Source organism: Oryx dammah, unplaced genomic scaffold (genome assembly GCF_014754425.2).
Source record: "Oryx dammah isolate SB20612 unplaced genomic scaffold, SCBI_Odam_1.1 HiC_scaffold_26, whole genome shotgun sequence".
Classification (NCBI taxonomy): Eukaryota; Metazoa; Chordata; class Mammalia; order Artiodactyla; family Bovidae; genus Oryx; species Oryx dammah.
The window spans coordinates 15538214-15554302 of record NW_024070210.1 but is presented as its reverse complement, the minus strand read 5'-3'; positions in this window follow the sequence as shown (position 1 = coordinate 15554302).

Below are 16089 nucleotides of genomic sequence, written 5' to 3'. Positions count from 1 at the left end.
GTCCCAGAGGGAAAATCAGAGTGGGAATTCCCTGTTGGCCTCTTGATCACGTGTCTAACTCACTGATGAGCATTCTGGGGCCAGGCAGTGTCAGACGCTGTCCCCTGAGACAGCTTTGTCCCTGGCTAAGACTAAGAGCTAAGGGCCTCCTGTGTCCCTGTTAGCATGTGTCCCAGTTCATGTTTATGTCTAGCCGTGGCTATCATTTATTAAAAAAACAAAGATTATAGCCTCCAGTCCCATCACTTCAAGGCAAATAAGTTGAGAAAAAGTGGAAGCCGTGACAGACCTTATTTTCTTAGGCTCCAAAATCACTGCAGATGGTGACCACAGCCACAAAATTACAAGACTCTTGCTCCTTGGAAGGAAAGCTATGACATACCTAGACAGCATATTAAAAAGCAGAGATATCACTTTGCCGACAAAGGTCTGTATAGTCAAAGTCACGGTTTTTCCAGTAGTCGTGAATGGATGTGAGGGTTGGTCATAAAAAAAAAAATGAAGAAGAAGGCTGAGTGCCAAAGAATTGATGCTTTCGAACTGTGGTGCTGGAGAAGACTCTTGAGAGTCCCTTGGACTACAAGGAGGACAAACAAGTCAATCCTAAAGGAGATCAACCTTGAATATTCATTGGAAAGATTGTTAAAGCTGAATTTCCAGTACTCTGGCCACCTGATGTGAAGAGCCAGCTCACTGGAAAAGACCCTGATGCTGGGAAAGTTTGAGGGCAGGAGGAGAAGGGGGTGACAGAGGGTGAGATGGTTGGATGGCATCACCAACTCGATGGACATGAATCTGAGCAAACTCTAGGAGAGAGTGAGGGACAGTAGAGCTTGGCAGGCTGTAGTCCATGGGGTTGCAAAGAGTGAAGACACAACTTAGTGACGAACAACAACAATAACAACTATCATTTATGAAGCCCTTACCAGGTTTCAGGTAAAAGATGCAATGCTCTCTGTAGAGTATCTCACTCAATCATCTCAACAAGGCAGTACTGCAATTGTGCCCATTTTACAGGTAAGAGAAAGTAAGGCTTAAACCCAGGGCTTTCTCATTTCATCTTCATGAAACACTAGATGAGTTGGGCAAGTGTCCATTCCTGTTCTGAGTACATCCAGTGTTCTGTTGGTTCCTTCTCCTGACTGGGGCTGCAGCAAGGTTCTGATCCCACACCGGGGTCTCCTCCGTGAGGGCCAGTTTTTGTACCACAGCAAAGCCAGAGCCTTGAAGCTCTGCCCATCACTCAGCAGGACAGGAGCACTGGGCACAGGACGACAAGGAAGTCAGGTTTTCCGTCAGCCCACCTTTCAGTGGGCTGTTTAAAGTGTTACCCTAGAGTCTAGAGGCAAAACGACAATACTTGCAAGCCAGGGCTTCTCAGAGGCAGCTGCCTGGCACAGCCCACCTGCCTCTGAGGACTCCGCAGACCTTACCCAATACACAGGTTCCCAAGCCTGACCTGCAAGATTAGACACCTGGCAGGGGGCACCTGAGTATATGCATTTTAAACTATCACCTTGCCAACCTCCGACCCTGTTCAAAAACCATGCAAACTGTCATCTCACAGACTGCAGTCTGCACTCATGGTATATTGGCTGAAACAGTTTTCTTGACACTGATGCCTTACCTGACAACATATAAAAATCAGGAGTATCACAGGAAAAAGCAAAGAGACTTCTGCTTCTTGCAAAGATCCGGTAGTACAAAACCCACCTTCCCTTACTGCGCATCCTGGAGGTGCCCCCAGGCCTGCCTCTTCCTTTGCTTCCATGGACACTGTGAGTTTGTGACCCCTGGCCAAAGGAGATAGCAGTGCTTGTACCTGTCAGTGCCAACGCCAGGCACCAGGGCGTGACAGCAAGGCCAAAGCTGGTGCAACTTCCTCCCTGGATGTAGGCCTGCCTTTGTCCCGCTTTGCAGAGCTCACATGGAAGGCATCAGCTCACTCCTCCCCACCCCTCTTCTCTCTCTCCTTTGGCAGCAGCTGCCAGATGTGTTTTCAGAATGATCCAAACATGACATGTACCCCCTGCTCCAGGTAGATACCATCCCTGACATATAAGATCAGTGTTTCTAAAAGCAAAGTTCACGGACCACCACAACAGATCCTCCTGGGAAGACATCCAAAATGCTGATGCCTGGCCTTCACCTTAGACCTGGGGGATCAGCATCTCTGGGGTCGGGCCTGAGAATCTGCATTTTCAATGTGATACCCCTCCCCCCAGGTGATTTTGATGCATTGCATGGCTTTAAGACCTGCAGTCATCTAGGGGGAGGAGAGTGAATATAGCTTTAACTGGGTCCTGGGTCCGATCGGCCTCCTGGGTCTTTCGCCTCCTTGAAGGAAAAGAGTCCTTTCCCCAGCCCCGAGCCTCCACCACCAACCCTGCTCCCCGCCCCCAGGGCATCAGGCCCCCAGGGCTCATCTCTCTATCAGATCCCATCTCCTGTCACTTTCAGAACCAGTTCATTATTCCTTTATTATTCTTGTTCTCCAGCTTATCATTATTAATAATCCTTCTAGACAGGCCAGGGTGCTGACAACTCCCTCTTTGTCCATTCTTTGTCTGTTTTAATCCTGCCTGCTTATCTGGCATTAACCTGATCTTTTCCCCTGTTTAATTAAGCCACGTTGGGCAGCCCACTCCTGCCCACGTGGAAATGGGCATGATCAATTCTCCTGATAGGCAGGGGACGGATGGCCTTGGTGGCCTGGACATTCCACTTTCCCAGAGGGGCCTGAGGGCAGGGGCATATGTCCCAGGCAGGGCCACATTGGGTCTGGAAGGCCGGGGAGGCATGGCTGGTTGATGACCAATACTCATCAAAAAGCAGTGCTTCTCAGAACGAACTTACGGTTGCCAGGGGCAAGAATGAGGGGAAGAGGTAGTTAGGGAGTGTGGGATGGACATGTACTCACTGTTATATTTAAACTGGATAACCAACAACCCTACTGTATAGCATAGGAAACTCTGCTCAGGGTTATTGAATATGTGGCAGCCTGGAAGGGCGGGGAGTCTGGGGAGAAATGAATACATGTATCTATCTGTATGGCTGAGTTCCTTTGCTGTTCACCTGAAACTGGCAAAACATTGTTGATTGAATATGTTTTTCTTGTTATTTAATTGCTAAATCATGCCCGACTCTTTTGCGACCCCATGGACTGTGGCCCACCAGGCTCCTGACCGGCTATGCTTCAATATAAAATAAAAAGGTTGTTTTTCTGTATGGTTTTTTTTTTTTTAAGAGCAGTGCTTCTCAAACCTTTTAAAGCACTTCAAATCAGTGCTTCTCAAATCCACCTGCAATGCAGGAGACCCCAGTTCGAGTCCTGGGTCGGGAAGATCCGCTGGAGGAGGGATAGGCTACCCACTCCAGTATTCATGGGCTTCCCTTGTGGCTCAGCTGGTAAAGAATCCGCCTGCTATGTGGCAGACCTGGGTTGGGAAAGTCCCCTGGAGAAGGGAAAGGCTACCCACTCCAGTATTCTGGCCTGGAGAATCCCATGGACTGTATAGTCTATGGGGTCACAAAGAATCGGACACGACTGAATGACTTTCACGTTCGCTTTTCTCAAACATTTGCCTCAGAATCACTGGGCGGTCCTGTTGAAAAGCAGACTCCTGCACCCCATCAGGGATTCTAATTTGGTAGGCAGCCATGAATCTGAATTCCTCCTAGTAAGCTCCCACGTGGTGCTGTTGCGGCAGGTGTCAGGACCACACTTTCAAGCAGCCCCGCGCGAGAGGGCTGACCTCAGCTGAGTGACAGACGCCGGCCAGGCCCAAGTGAGCCTTTTTGGGCATGGACTGAAGTGGAAGAGACTGGAGCAGGGGGAGATTTCTGCAGTTCCCAGATGTGAGGTGGGGAGGTCCTGAGCTGCGGGGAGCTCGGACTGAAAGGAAAGGGAAGAACGTGGATTCGACACCTGGCCTAGAGCGGCAGCAGGGGCTCAGTTGCAGAAGGGGCAGTGAAGGAGAGACGTGAAGATTCATCCATGATTTTGAGTAACTGGCAGCACCGTGGAACTGTACAAAGGGAACACGTGAGGGTGAGGTGGGGATATGCCGAGGTCAAGACAAGCTACCGAGCTTGCAGGGCCTAGTGAAAAGTGAAAATGCGAGGCCTATTATTCAAACATTTAGAATGTCAAGATGAGGACCACAGAGCATTAGCCCCAGTGTTGGGACCTTTCTAAAGTGCAGGGCTGATAAGACAGACAACTAATGTGAACCTACTGTAGAGCCCAAGGAACTCCACTCAAGTGCCCTGTGGTGACCCACATGGAAGGAAACCCAAAAGAGAGGAGATATGTACACACAGACTTGATTCACTTTGCTGCACAGCAGAAACTGACTCAACATTGCTGAACAACTATATGCCAATACAAACACTGAAAATAAAGTGCAGAGCTCCGTGGCACCACACGACCACACGCCAGGAAGCCGCCCTGCCTGAGGTTCCCCACAGCAGCGTCATAGCCACACAGAACCGCCGCCATCTTGGGGCCTGTCGGTCACTGCGTCTCTTCGGTGATGGGCACATCCACTCCCGATGCCACAGAGACTAAATGAGAGGTCACGGGGCCCAAGAATCGCAACTGAGCGTCTTATGAAGAGAAAGGCCCAGCTAGGAAAACCCGCTAGGGTCATAATACCTCAAAGAAGTTGCTCCTACGACACAGGGAAGGGTACCATGGCCAGTGTTTATGCAAAGTCACCTCCTTGAGAACTTGAGTTCTGTGGGTGCCTTTACCCTTTCCAGGCATTGCACAGAGTCCTTTCCTATATTACTTTGTCCTTGCAACTGCCCCATAAAGTGTATATTATTGTCTGTCTCTTATAGATGAGGAAACTGAGGTGGAGAGAAGTATCACTTGCCTAGTGAGGGAGGAAGCCAGCTGCTGGAGCCTGAGTGTGCATTTGGGGCTGGGAGTGGCTCAGTGCAAACAACCAGAGGACCAGGTGGCTGATGCTGGGTGGGGTCGGGGGAGGGGGGGGTACTGCCAGGGGACAGAACCACGCACGTGTCTGGGTGTCACAGGGAAATGCATAGATACCCAAGTGCCCACCAGAGATGGAAGGATTTAGAGCAATTAAAATGTTTTGCCTGGGAGCTGTTTGGAGCCTTTTTTTTTTTTTTGAACTGAGAGTTTTCTGACTTCAAGGTGTTAACAGGCTCTCTAAATGGTTTTGTTTTTTAATTGCAGCAAATGACTGTGGAGCCATTAGATTTTTGCCTCTCTGCAGTTGTTTCTGAGCCTTTTCAGTCCTCCTCCTTGTATTTATTCTGTTTAATTCAGTCAGGTAGCTCCGGGGCAATGGAGATCAATACTCCTCTTTGATAGAAAAAGAGTCAGGTTTGAAACCTAGAGATAAAACTGACACATTTTGTATAAATTTAATTAAAAATGCACCTTCAGTGGCTTGTTGCAGGCACAAAGCCGAGTGTCTCTCTCTCCGACTCCCTCACTCTCCCCACTCTTTCTCGCTCTCTTCCCTTTCTTGTTCCTAACAGGGAGATCTCTAAAGCTGCCTCACTGCAGCCCCTTTCCATGGTTTTGGACTTGAAACTTCCGTGCTGAGGGACGCTGAGGTAATGGGGTGAAATTGGAAGCTGATCAGCCCAGCCTCCTTTTCCCAGAGTAGGCTGGGAGTGAGATTCTGCCAGGAGAGGACTGGGGAGCCCCGGACCCCAAGATGGGTTTGCTTTTCTTTTTAAAACCTTTTTTTTTTTTTTGTACCGTGACCTGCAGACTCAGAGGCTCCCTCAGTCTAGAGCCTGCCGCCCCTACTCCTGTGTCTCTGTCTCTGTGTCTATGTCTCTCTCCCTCTCTCTAGATGGTTTTAACCTGCCTGCCATTGCAGCTATTGGCGCCTCCCTGGGCCCCCATGGGGCCCCGAGGGAGCAGGGAAGGTGTAGAAGGCCCTAGCCTTCAGTACCCGTCTTCCAGCAACCCCAAGGCCACAGCACCCATTTGTCTTGTGTTTTACAATCCACCCCTTCACCTCTTTCTCGCTGGCTCTCCCCCTATCGCTCTCTCAATCCCATTTGGCTCTCCTCATTTTTCACTTGAGTGGATTTCCTATCCCCGACTCGGCTCTGGCCTCACTCTGCTCAACACCAATAAAACACTCTCAACACAGGTGGAACAAGGTGCCCGAGCCCGCGTGACAGATGGCTCACCAGCCATCTAAGCGCAGCTATAAATCGGCCCTCCCGTGGCTGGGCAGGCCCGGTCCCGGCAGCCGGGCAGTAGGGATGGGCGGCCAGTGGCCCTCAGGCCTTCCCAGGATCACAGGCGTCCGGGAGGGGGCAGTGTGGCAGGTGGGAGGGCAGGGACCCCCGACATGTGTACACCTGTGGCTTTGGCTAGAGCCACTCAGACTTCCACTGGTTTGGGGCCAGAGCTCCACAGGCACTCTGCCCGCTTCCACGTGCCAGGCATCACTCTGAGGCTCGCCATCATATTGGCTTTAATCCTCCCCAAAACTCTACGAGGTGCAGTTACCATGACCGTCCCTGTCTCTCACAGATGAAAACCCTGATGTCAGTCTAGCAAGGTCACAGAGCTTGCCCAAGGTCATCTGGCTTGTAAATGGCAAGCCAGGAGGGTGGACTTCCGGGACTCAGGGCTCTTCAGGGACCATGACTCAGGAATCGGGACTCTTCATCACCGTGTCCCGTGTGTGTGGCCCAGGGCTTGGCATGTCCGGGAGCATGATGGAATCCTCCTCCAGGGTTTCTGATGTCACGCTGGAGGCACTGTGGGTCCTGCTGGAAGATAATGGATTCACAACTGGTTTCCTTCTCTGCTTTGTGAGGGTCCTCCTGCCGGCACCACCAGCCTGTACAGGGGAGCTGTGTTGCATCTTCACCCCAGAACCAATAATGAGAGGTGGGGAAGCCTCCTCCATCCGGGAGCAGTGAGGTTGCTGTCAGAACAGAGGAGCACAAGGAGCATTAAGGGAAGCCCCCAGGAGGGCTGCTCCAGCCCCTTCTCCTGCCCGGGGAGCTACTGCGGCTTGTGGGTCTGTAACCTCACCCCCAGAGCATCGGTACTGCGGGGATACGACTTGTTTCAGCCAGTCTCCTCTTTGGCTTTCAGTTCAGTTCAGTTCAGTCGCTCAGTCGTGTCCGACTCTCTGCGACCCCATGGACCGCAGCACGCCAGGCCTCCCTGTCCATCACCAACTCCCGGAGTTCACTCAGACTCACGTCCTTTGAGTCAGTGATGCCATCCAGCCATCTCATCCTCGGTCGTCCCCTTCTCCTCCTGCCCCCAATCCCTCCCAGCATCAGAGTCTTTTCCAATGAGTCAACTCTTCGCATGAGGTGGCCAAAGTACAGGAGTTTCAGCTTTAGCATCATTCCTTCCAAAGAAATCCCAGGGCTGATCTCCTTCAGAATGGACTGGTTGGATCTCCTTGCAGTCCAAGGGACTCTCAAGAGTCTTCTCCAACACCACAGTTCAAAAGCATCAATTCTTTGGCGCTCAGCCTTCTTCACAGTCCAACTCTCACATCCATACATGACCACAGGAAAAACCATAGCCTTGACTAGATGGACCTTGGTTGGCAAAGTAATGTCTCTGCTTTTCATTATGCTATCTAGGTTGGTCATAACTTTTCTTCCAAGGAGTAAGCGTCTTTTAATTTCATGGCTGCAGTCACCATATGCAGTGGTTTTGGAGCCTAAAAAAATAAAGTCTGACACTGTTTCCACTGTTTCCCCATCTATTTCCCATGAAGTGATGGGACCAGATGCCATGATCTTCGTTTTCTAAATGTTGAGCTTTAAGCCAACTTTTTCACTCTCCTCTTTCACTCTTATCAAGAGACTTTTTAGTTCCTCTTCATTTTCTGCCATAAAGGTGGTGTCATCTGCATATCTGAGATTATTTGGCTTTAGGTGCCTTTAATTGCCGCAAATGCAAGTTCAGACAGGAGAGGCAGGCATCCCCCATCTGAGCCGGACCTTCCTCTCTCCGCCTCCTTCGTCGCTGGCCGATCACAAACACCGTGCGCTTTGTGTCTAAAATAGCCGAGATAATTGAAACGGAATTCGGAATCAGGGCCCTGCAGGCAGTACTTGTTGAAAGAAGAAATAAAGATCGCGTGGGTCACGTCTTTTGTAATTTGCGTTTAATAATAGTACCAGAAGGTGCCGGCTGCACGGGGAGAGGCAGCGCGTGAGCCAGCTCCCAGCCCCCTAGTCGCCCTCCCTTCATGCCACCGGGGTGCAGAGCAGGGGAAAGCTCAGGAAGGAAGCTCACAAGTTGGAGAAAGTTTTCTCCACGGGGCGGTGGCGGGAGAGAGGGCACGGCTTGGGGCGGGCCTGAGAGGCTGAGGTGAAGGCCCTGGCAACGTGCTGGGTGCCCTCTCTTCCCACCCTGCTGCACCCTCTGCCCGCTGGAGGGCGAGGTGGGCGGAGCTCAGGGGAGCCATGGAGTGATTTTGAACCGGCTGCAGTGGGACTCTCTTCGGATCAAAAACTCAGGTCTGGGCTGCTACTTGGTTTTGCCACTTGGTTTTGCCAGCCACATGTGGAGCCGGGGTAGGTGCTGCCCTTCAAGGGGCCGATGCAGCCTCCAGGCTGTGGGTCTGCCTGCGTCAAGAGTGTCTGTCCTCTGGGAGCCCGACAACCCATTAGTCCCTGGAATCACAGACAGTCATGTTGGCCTGTTGAAGCCAAGCGACTCGGGAGGCAAACTCACCCAGAAGGACAATGCAGATAGTGGAGTGCAGATTATTACACCGGCGAGCCCAAGGCAGAGTCTCCTCTTATCCAAGAACCCTGACCAGTTTTTGTGAAAACCTTATACACCCTAAGTGTATGTGCCCAAACCCACCTCCCCAAATTCCCTGAAACTAGTCCAAACAAAGGAAAAGAAAGATACAATCAAAGTTAACCCGTGATTCATATGCCTTAAGCCTAGGTAGTTAAGAGTGGATAATTATTAATAGGCCTGCGGTCATACCCCAATAAGCATAATAGAATTTATGATTCCATTCAGTTACATAGATAATTAGGGTATTCTTTTAGGCGACGGAGAGTCTAGGTTCGAGCCCTGGGGCTCTTCCATCCGGAGGGTCTGGTTTTCTAGCTGGTATGTCGTTTCCATAGATACTGGGCATATAGCTCAAAGTCCGCAGTCTGGCCCAAGGTGGAGTCCTGCTTTCAAGATGGAGCCTGTTCTGTCTGTTTCCTCCTTCAGGTCCTCAAGGAATGTGCCACTTCTACACAGATATGACCCACTTTCCTACCCATCTCACATGCTGTTTATTCATACCTCCACCGCCACCTCCAAAAACATTTACCCCATCCCTTGTAAGGCTGCCCTTTCCTGTCTGCAAGAACCTGAGGGCTGGGGAGCTCAAGGGCTCCCCCACTGCCCACATCATCATGGGCTGGGGGAGGCTTTGAGGAGCTCAGGCTTGGAGGTGGAGAGACAGTGCTCTGAGCTGAACTGAGGCCTCGAAAAATTCCTATGTTGGGGTCCTGACCCCCAGTACTGCAGATTGGGACTGTGCGTAAAGATGGGGGTCTTTGAGAGGCAGTTAAGGTAATGGGAAGTCCAATAAGGGGGCCCTAAGCCCAAATGACTGGTGTCTTTAGAAGAAGAAGGAGAGATAGCAGGGATGCTCGTGCAGAGGAAGGCCACATGAGGTCACAGGGTGGCCATCTGCCAGCCCCGGAGGGAGGGCTTGGGAGAAACCAATCCTGTCAGCACCTTGATCTGGGACGTCCAGCCTTCTGAACTGTGAGAAAGTAAATTCCGGGTGCTTAAGCCAGCCAGTCAGTGTGGTACTTTGGTCTGGCAGCCCTAGCAAGCTAACACAGAGGGTGAGATGCAGGGGGAACCTTGCCTGTGATGCTCCTCGCCCTGGGTCCCCTCCCTCCCTGGCCCAGACATACATAATGTGGGCTTGAAAGTACCAAAGACAGAAACGCTAGCCGCTTCCCTTTCCCGATGGGGCAGAATCTAGATGACATGTGACTGCCAGAAGGGGCTGTGCGTGCCAGCCTTTGCCCAGGTCCTTCCTCCGAGGCTCAGTGCTGCCCACTCTCAGGCGCTGGGGATGGGATGCTTATAGATCTGTGAGGTCCAGCTTCCATCCCTTGCTTCTGCTCTTAGGCCTCATCCCTTTTTGCCATTCCTCAGAAAACAGTATCCCAGGTTGGTGACACAAGGGCGTTTGCAGAAGCCAGATTCCTGGTATAACTAGAACCACCCAGTCAGTAAAATTCCAGAGCAAAGAGCTGTTTAAAAAAAAAAAAAAAGAGGCATGAATGAAGAACTTTCCAAGGTCTGAATGTCTGATATGAGCAGTGTGTGTGAGTACTCCCAAGGACCCTGACACAATGGACATGCCCCTCTCAGGCAAGGCCTGTGGCCACAGGGTCCATGGTGGCCGGTGGAGCACGCTCTGACCCTGGGCTTTCTGTGACACATGGCTTGGACCTTCAGAGGAGCAGGCACTGGGCAGCTGAGGTGACCCAGGGCTGGGGGTGGAGGAAGAGGGGGCAGCAAACGATGGAAAGGGACCAGCCGTGTCCTCAACTTTTCAGCTTGGAAGGGCTTTGGGGGGATAAATCATGGACCTGCTGACATTCCGGAGGACCGCCTCTGCTGCCAAGACCTGACTGTACGCTCTCGAATCTTCTCATTTCAGTCCAAGCTGGTGAGGGTGGGTTGATGGCGGTATCTCCATTGTACCTAGGAAGTATCAGGTTCAGAGAAGTTATGTGCTTGCTCATGATGTCACAGCTGAGAACGGCAGACCTGCCATTCAAACCCAGGACTCCTAGTCTCCCTATCCAGGCTCTTCTAGAGCAAGAGTTGGCAAACAGCCACCTGCCACCCATTTTTATGTGGCCTGTGAACTAAGAAAGGTTTTTGCATTTTTAAATGGTTAGGGGAAAATGAAAAGAAAAAAACAATACTTAAGGACAAGTGAAAATGATATAAAATTCAACTTCCTAATATTCGCAGTTTTATTGGAAGGCAGCCGCACCCATCTGTTTACATAGTGTCTGCAGCTTTCACCCTTCACTAGCAAAGTTTGTTGGTTGTGACACAGACCGTATGGTCTTCAAAGCCTCAAGTATTTACTTTCTGAGCCTTTACAGGAATGGGCTTCCCAGGTGGTGCAACGGGTAAGGAATCTGCCTGCCAGTGCAGGAGATGGAAGAGACATGGGTTCGATCCCTGGGTCGGGAAGATCCCCTGGAGACGGAAATGGCAACCACTCCAGTAGGCTTGCCTGGAGAATCCCACGGACAGAGGAGCCTGATGGGTTATGGTCCCTGGAGTCGCAGAGTCGGACATGACTGAAGTGACTTAGCACGAGCACGACCAGTATTCCTGCCTGGGAAATCCCGTGGACAGAGGAGCCTGATGGGTATGGTCCATGGGGTCACAGAGAGAGGGACATGCATATACCACAGATATATTTGCCAGCTTCTGTTGTAGAGTCATGTGACTTGGGAGATGAAAGAAATTTTAGAAACTACAGTCAAAAATCTTGATGCTCTCTTATTCTATCCACCCATTTTCCAAATAAGCAGCACAACGCCTATTGCATCTGAGCAGCTGTTCAGGCTGCCCTCGGGCGTAGGTCTCCCACTGTCAGGAAGCCGGGCTCACAGCCACCTATACCCTGGAAAGAAGGGCCCTGCTCCGTTGTCTGTGCCTGATGCTTTCCTGGGGCTCCTCAGGCACCAAGTTAGCTGTGTCCCCAGGCTCAGGAACTTACAGCCTCTGGGCACCAACTTCTGGTTGTGACCATCACCTGGCTGATGAGGAGGGGCACATGGTGAAACTTGGGGTACACTTGGGGCAACAGTGTTGACCTGACCCCGTGCAGGGTCGTGTCAAGACCTGGCTCCATAACTGTGACTTTGGGCAAGTTATTTCAACACTCTGTGCCTCTGTTTCCTCACTTGGAAAATGGAGGAAATAATAGTATTTACCCTATGGGGTTGTATGAAAATTAAATGAATAAGTGCCTATAAAAGGCTTGAAATGGGGACTTCCTTGATGGTCCAGGGGTTAAGAATCCACCTGCCAATGCAGAGGACATGGGTTCGATCCCTGGTCTGGGAAAGTTCCACCTGTTGCAGAGCAACTGAGGCCGCGCACCTGGAGCCCACGCTCTGCAACAAGAAAAGACACCACAGTGAGAAGCCCATGCACCACAGAAAAGAGTAGCCCTCGCTCACCACAGCTCGAGAAAGCCCACTCACCACAGCTAGAGAAAGCCCGCTCACTGCAGCTCGAGAAAGCCCTCGCGCCGCGACAAAGACACAGTGCAGTCGAAAGTAAATACATTAAAAATTTTTAACAAGTGCTTGGAATGGCGCTTGGCACATTGTGTTGTGCTGAGTGATGGCTGGTGGTGATTAGCAGCCCTGTTCCAGCCGGCTCACCCTGCTAGCCCTACTAGGCATTGTTGCTGTTCAGTCGCTCAGTCGTGTCCGACTCTTTGTGACCCCACAGACTACAGCCTGCCAGGCTTCCCTGTCCTTCACAGTCTCCTGGAGTTTGCTCAAACTCCAACCATCTCGTCTTCTGTCTCCCCCTTCTCCTCCTGCCCTCAGTCTTTCCCAGCAACAAGAAAAGACACCGCAATGAGAAGCCCATTCTCCTCCAAACCCCCCTTCTCATCCAAGCCGCCATATAACACTGAGCAGAGTTCCCTGTGTTATATATAGAGTAGGTCCTTGTTGGTTAAACATTTTAAATATCGCAGTGTATACTTGTCTTTTTGTGTTATTCTTGATACATTTTTGCAGGTCTCAAGTATTCTATGATTGATATATATATATATATATATATATATATATATATATATATATATTTAACGTAGGCAAGGCTGATTTTGCAAAACCCAGTAGAATTTTGGAGGCTGTAAAATGTACCAAGAAGCCCCAAGGATGGATGAATAGGGACAGATGCATTGGATGGACAGCGTGCTCTCGTGGTCTGTGGGCATGCCTCTGACGCTCTGTCCCTTCCTCCCTGCCCACTGGTATACATCCCCAGTCCCTCTCCTGGCATCTTCGCCTGTGCCTAGCAGCCCTTCCCCATCTGCTGGCTATGTCGTTCCTTGCCTGGCCATGTGTTCTCTCTGGGCTGGGGAGGCGGCAGAGGCTCTGGCCCCCCTCCCTGGTGAGGCAGAGGGGCTTTGGAACATGTGTTTCTGGGAGGCAGACACCAGCTGGCTGGGGAGACATTTGCATATTCAACAGAGCCCCCCAGAGCCAAGCCAGGATTGTGAAGAGGAGGCTGTGGCAGGACAGAGGGAGAAGGAAGGCTCTGGTCAGCTAGGGGTCAGGCAGAACAGATTTCAGATTGGAGAGACAGATGGTTAAAGCAGAAAAAAGGGGGAAGGAGCAAATCCCAACTCATACACAGAGAGGCATTCGAGACCCCTGAAATATCTTGCGACTTCACAGGGCTTTGTGGGTTTTGAGGCATTTTCATCTCTTTTATTTGATTCCTCATTGCTGTCTCGCAAAAGAAGTATTACCGTCATCCCCATTTTACAGATGAGGAAACTGAGGCTCAGAAAAGTTAGACCCCTGGTTCCAGACCACAGGCCCAGTCCTTGGGGAGTCTTGGGATTCCTGGTCTTCCTCCATCACAGAGCTAACTGAAATTGCCATCTCCTCTTGCTCATCTTACATTCTTCTTTCAACCTCTCCAGTGGGGTTTCTGACCCCTCCACCACATGGAAGCTGTTCTTCTCTAGATCGACAGCGACCCCTCTTGATACCAAATTATGGTCACTTCTCTGTGTTCATTTCACTTGGCCTCTCCACAGTGTATTACACAGGTACCACTGACTTCACTCTTCTTTCTGAGAGAGCCTCCTCCTTGGTTGCCATAACAACACAGGCTCCAGTTTCCCTCCCACCTCCTTGGCTGCTCCGTCTCTGTTCCTTGTTCTCTGCTCCACCTCCTAAGGTTGGAGGGCTCCTGTTGGCACTCTTCTCTTTCTTTCCTCTCTCTCGACTTGAACCTGAGCCACCTAGTGCAGCCCTGCCACTGTAAGTATCATCCATGTCTGAGGCTGTCACGTCTATTTCTGCAGCGTTGCCCTTGCCTCAGGCTGCCTTGCATGGTGGTCAAGAGGACAGACTCTGCAGTCAGACTGCCTGGAATTGAGTCTCAACTTAGCCATTTATTAGACTTCCCTGCTGGCTCTGATGGTAAAGCATCTGCCTACAATTCAGGAGGCCTGGGTTCAATCCCTGGGTCAGGAAGATCCCCTGGAGAAGGAAATGGCACCCCACTCCAGTACTATTGCCTGGAAAATCCCATGGATGGAGGAGCCTGGTAGGCTACACTCCATGGGGTTGCAAAGAGTCAGAAACGACTGAGTGACTTTACTTTTCACTTTAGCCATTTATTAGTTATGAGACCTTGGGCGACCTTTGTATGTGTCGGGCTTGCCATCTTTGAAAAGGCAGTGATGAAGTCCTTTATCCCATAGGGCGATTGTGAGAATTAAATGAAATGTAAATGTCTTAGAACATTGCCTGACACTTAATAATAAGTGCTTGATAAAAGGCAAGACATTGTTACTTGGCATCTCTTCCTCCAGCAGGCCAAGCATCTTCCCACTCCAGAGCCTTTGCACTAGTCCATCCCTCTATCCAGAATGTTCTTCCCTAGATTTTCCAAAGGTTGACTCCTTTTTAAAATAATTTTTATTTATTTTTGGTTGCACTGGGTCTTCATTGGTGCATGTGGGCCTTTCTCTAGTTGCAGCGAACAAGGGCTACTTTCTAGTTGTAGTGCTCGGGATTCCCACTGCAGTGACTTCTCTTGTTGTGGAGCTTGGGTTCTAGGGCACTGGGCCTTCAGTAATTATGGTGCTAGAGATTCGTTGCTCTGCAGCATGTGGGATCTTCCCAGGCCAGGGGTTGAAGCCATGTCCCCTGCACTGGAGGTGGATTCTTAGCCACCAGGGACATCCAAGGCTGACTCCTTTTAATTCAGATTCCCTGGCCACCCAGGCTGCAGCAGTCTTCTGTCACCTCACCCCATTTAAATTTTTTGCCTGGCATGTATTTGTTATTGGATATTTTCTTGTTCATCTTTATTCATTGTTTTCCCCATTAGAACACAGTCCTCAGAAGAATGGAGATTCTATTGCCCAGTTCCCAGAAAGGGCACATAATAGCTCATTGACTTGTTACATGAATGAAATCAAATGAGGTCTATTCCAGCCTGAGAACGGCCCGACATGGCTGTCAGGCACTGTCATTCCTTGCGATGGGCAAATGGGGAAGAAGGTGTTTCCACCTGAGAAATGGCTGGGAAGACCTTTGCGTGTGTCTCCAAGCCCCAGAAATGTTAAAGGCCTCATATCGTCCCCCAGCCCTTCCCAAAACACCATCACAGCAACCACACTCTCCCTGTTTTGACCCAGCCCTGCAAATCCTCTCCATCTCTCCCCTGGGGCTGGAAGGCTGGTTCTAGTGTGCTCAATGCTGTGAGAGGCCCCAGGGAGCTGCTGAAATTTGGTCCCCACTCCTGAAGACCCTATGAACCAGAACCTGAGTTAGGGTGAGGCAGAGATCAGGGCCAACCTTGGAGAGGATATTCAGGGCTGTGGGACTCAGAAGGCAGGGGCAGGAGTGCAGAGGGCAGGGCCTGGGTCCCCTCCAGGGTCCAAAAGCCCCCTCAGGATGCCACCTCCCAGCACTGGGTATAAGGATTGCCCACAGACTGCTTCCTCCAGGTCCCAAGGCACTTGACCTCAGACTTTGCCTTATCTTTTCTCTTGACTTCTCTTCTTTTCTCCAGGACTAAGAACAATAAATGGACAGTGGTGATGCTGGGCAGCCTGCATTTGGGCCTGTGCCACTGGCCCTTTAAGGCTCAGGGTGATTCTCCTCACTTAGGAGCCAGGACCATGCTCATGGTTTGTGTGTGTGTGTGTGTTCAATCAAAACCCAGCTCCCTTCATAGGCAAAACATTTTCCAGACTTTTCCAGAAAGCAGAGGTGGCAAATCCCTGCTCTCATTAACTGAGCCATTATAGCAGCCAGCCTGGTCAGGTGGGTGCTGACTTT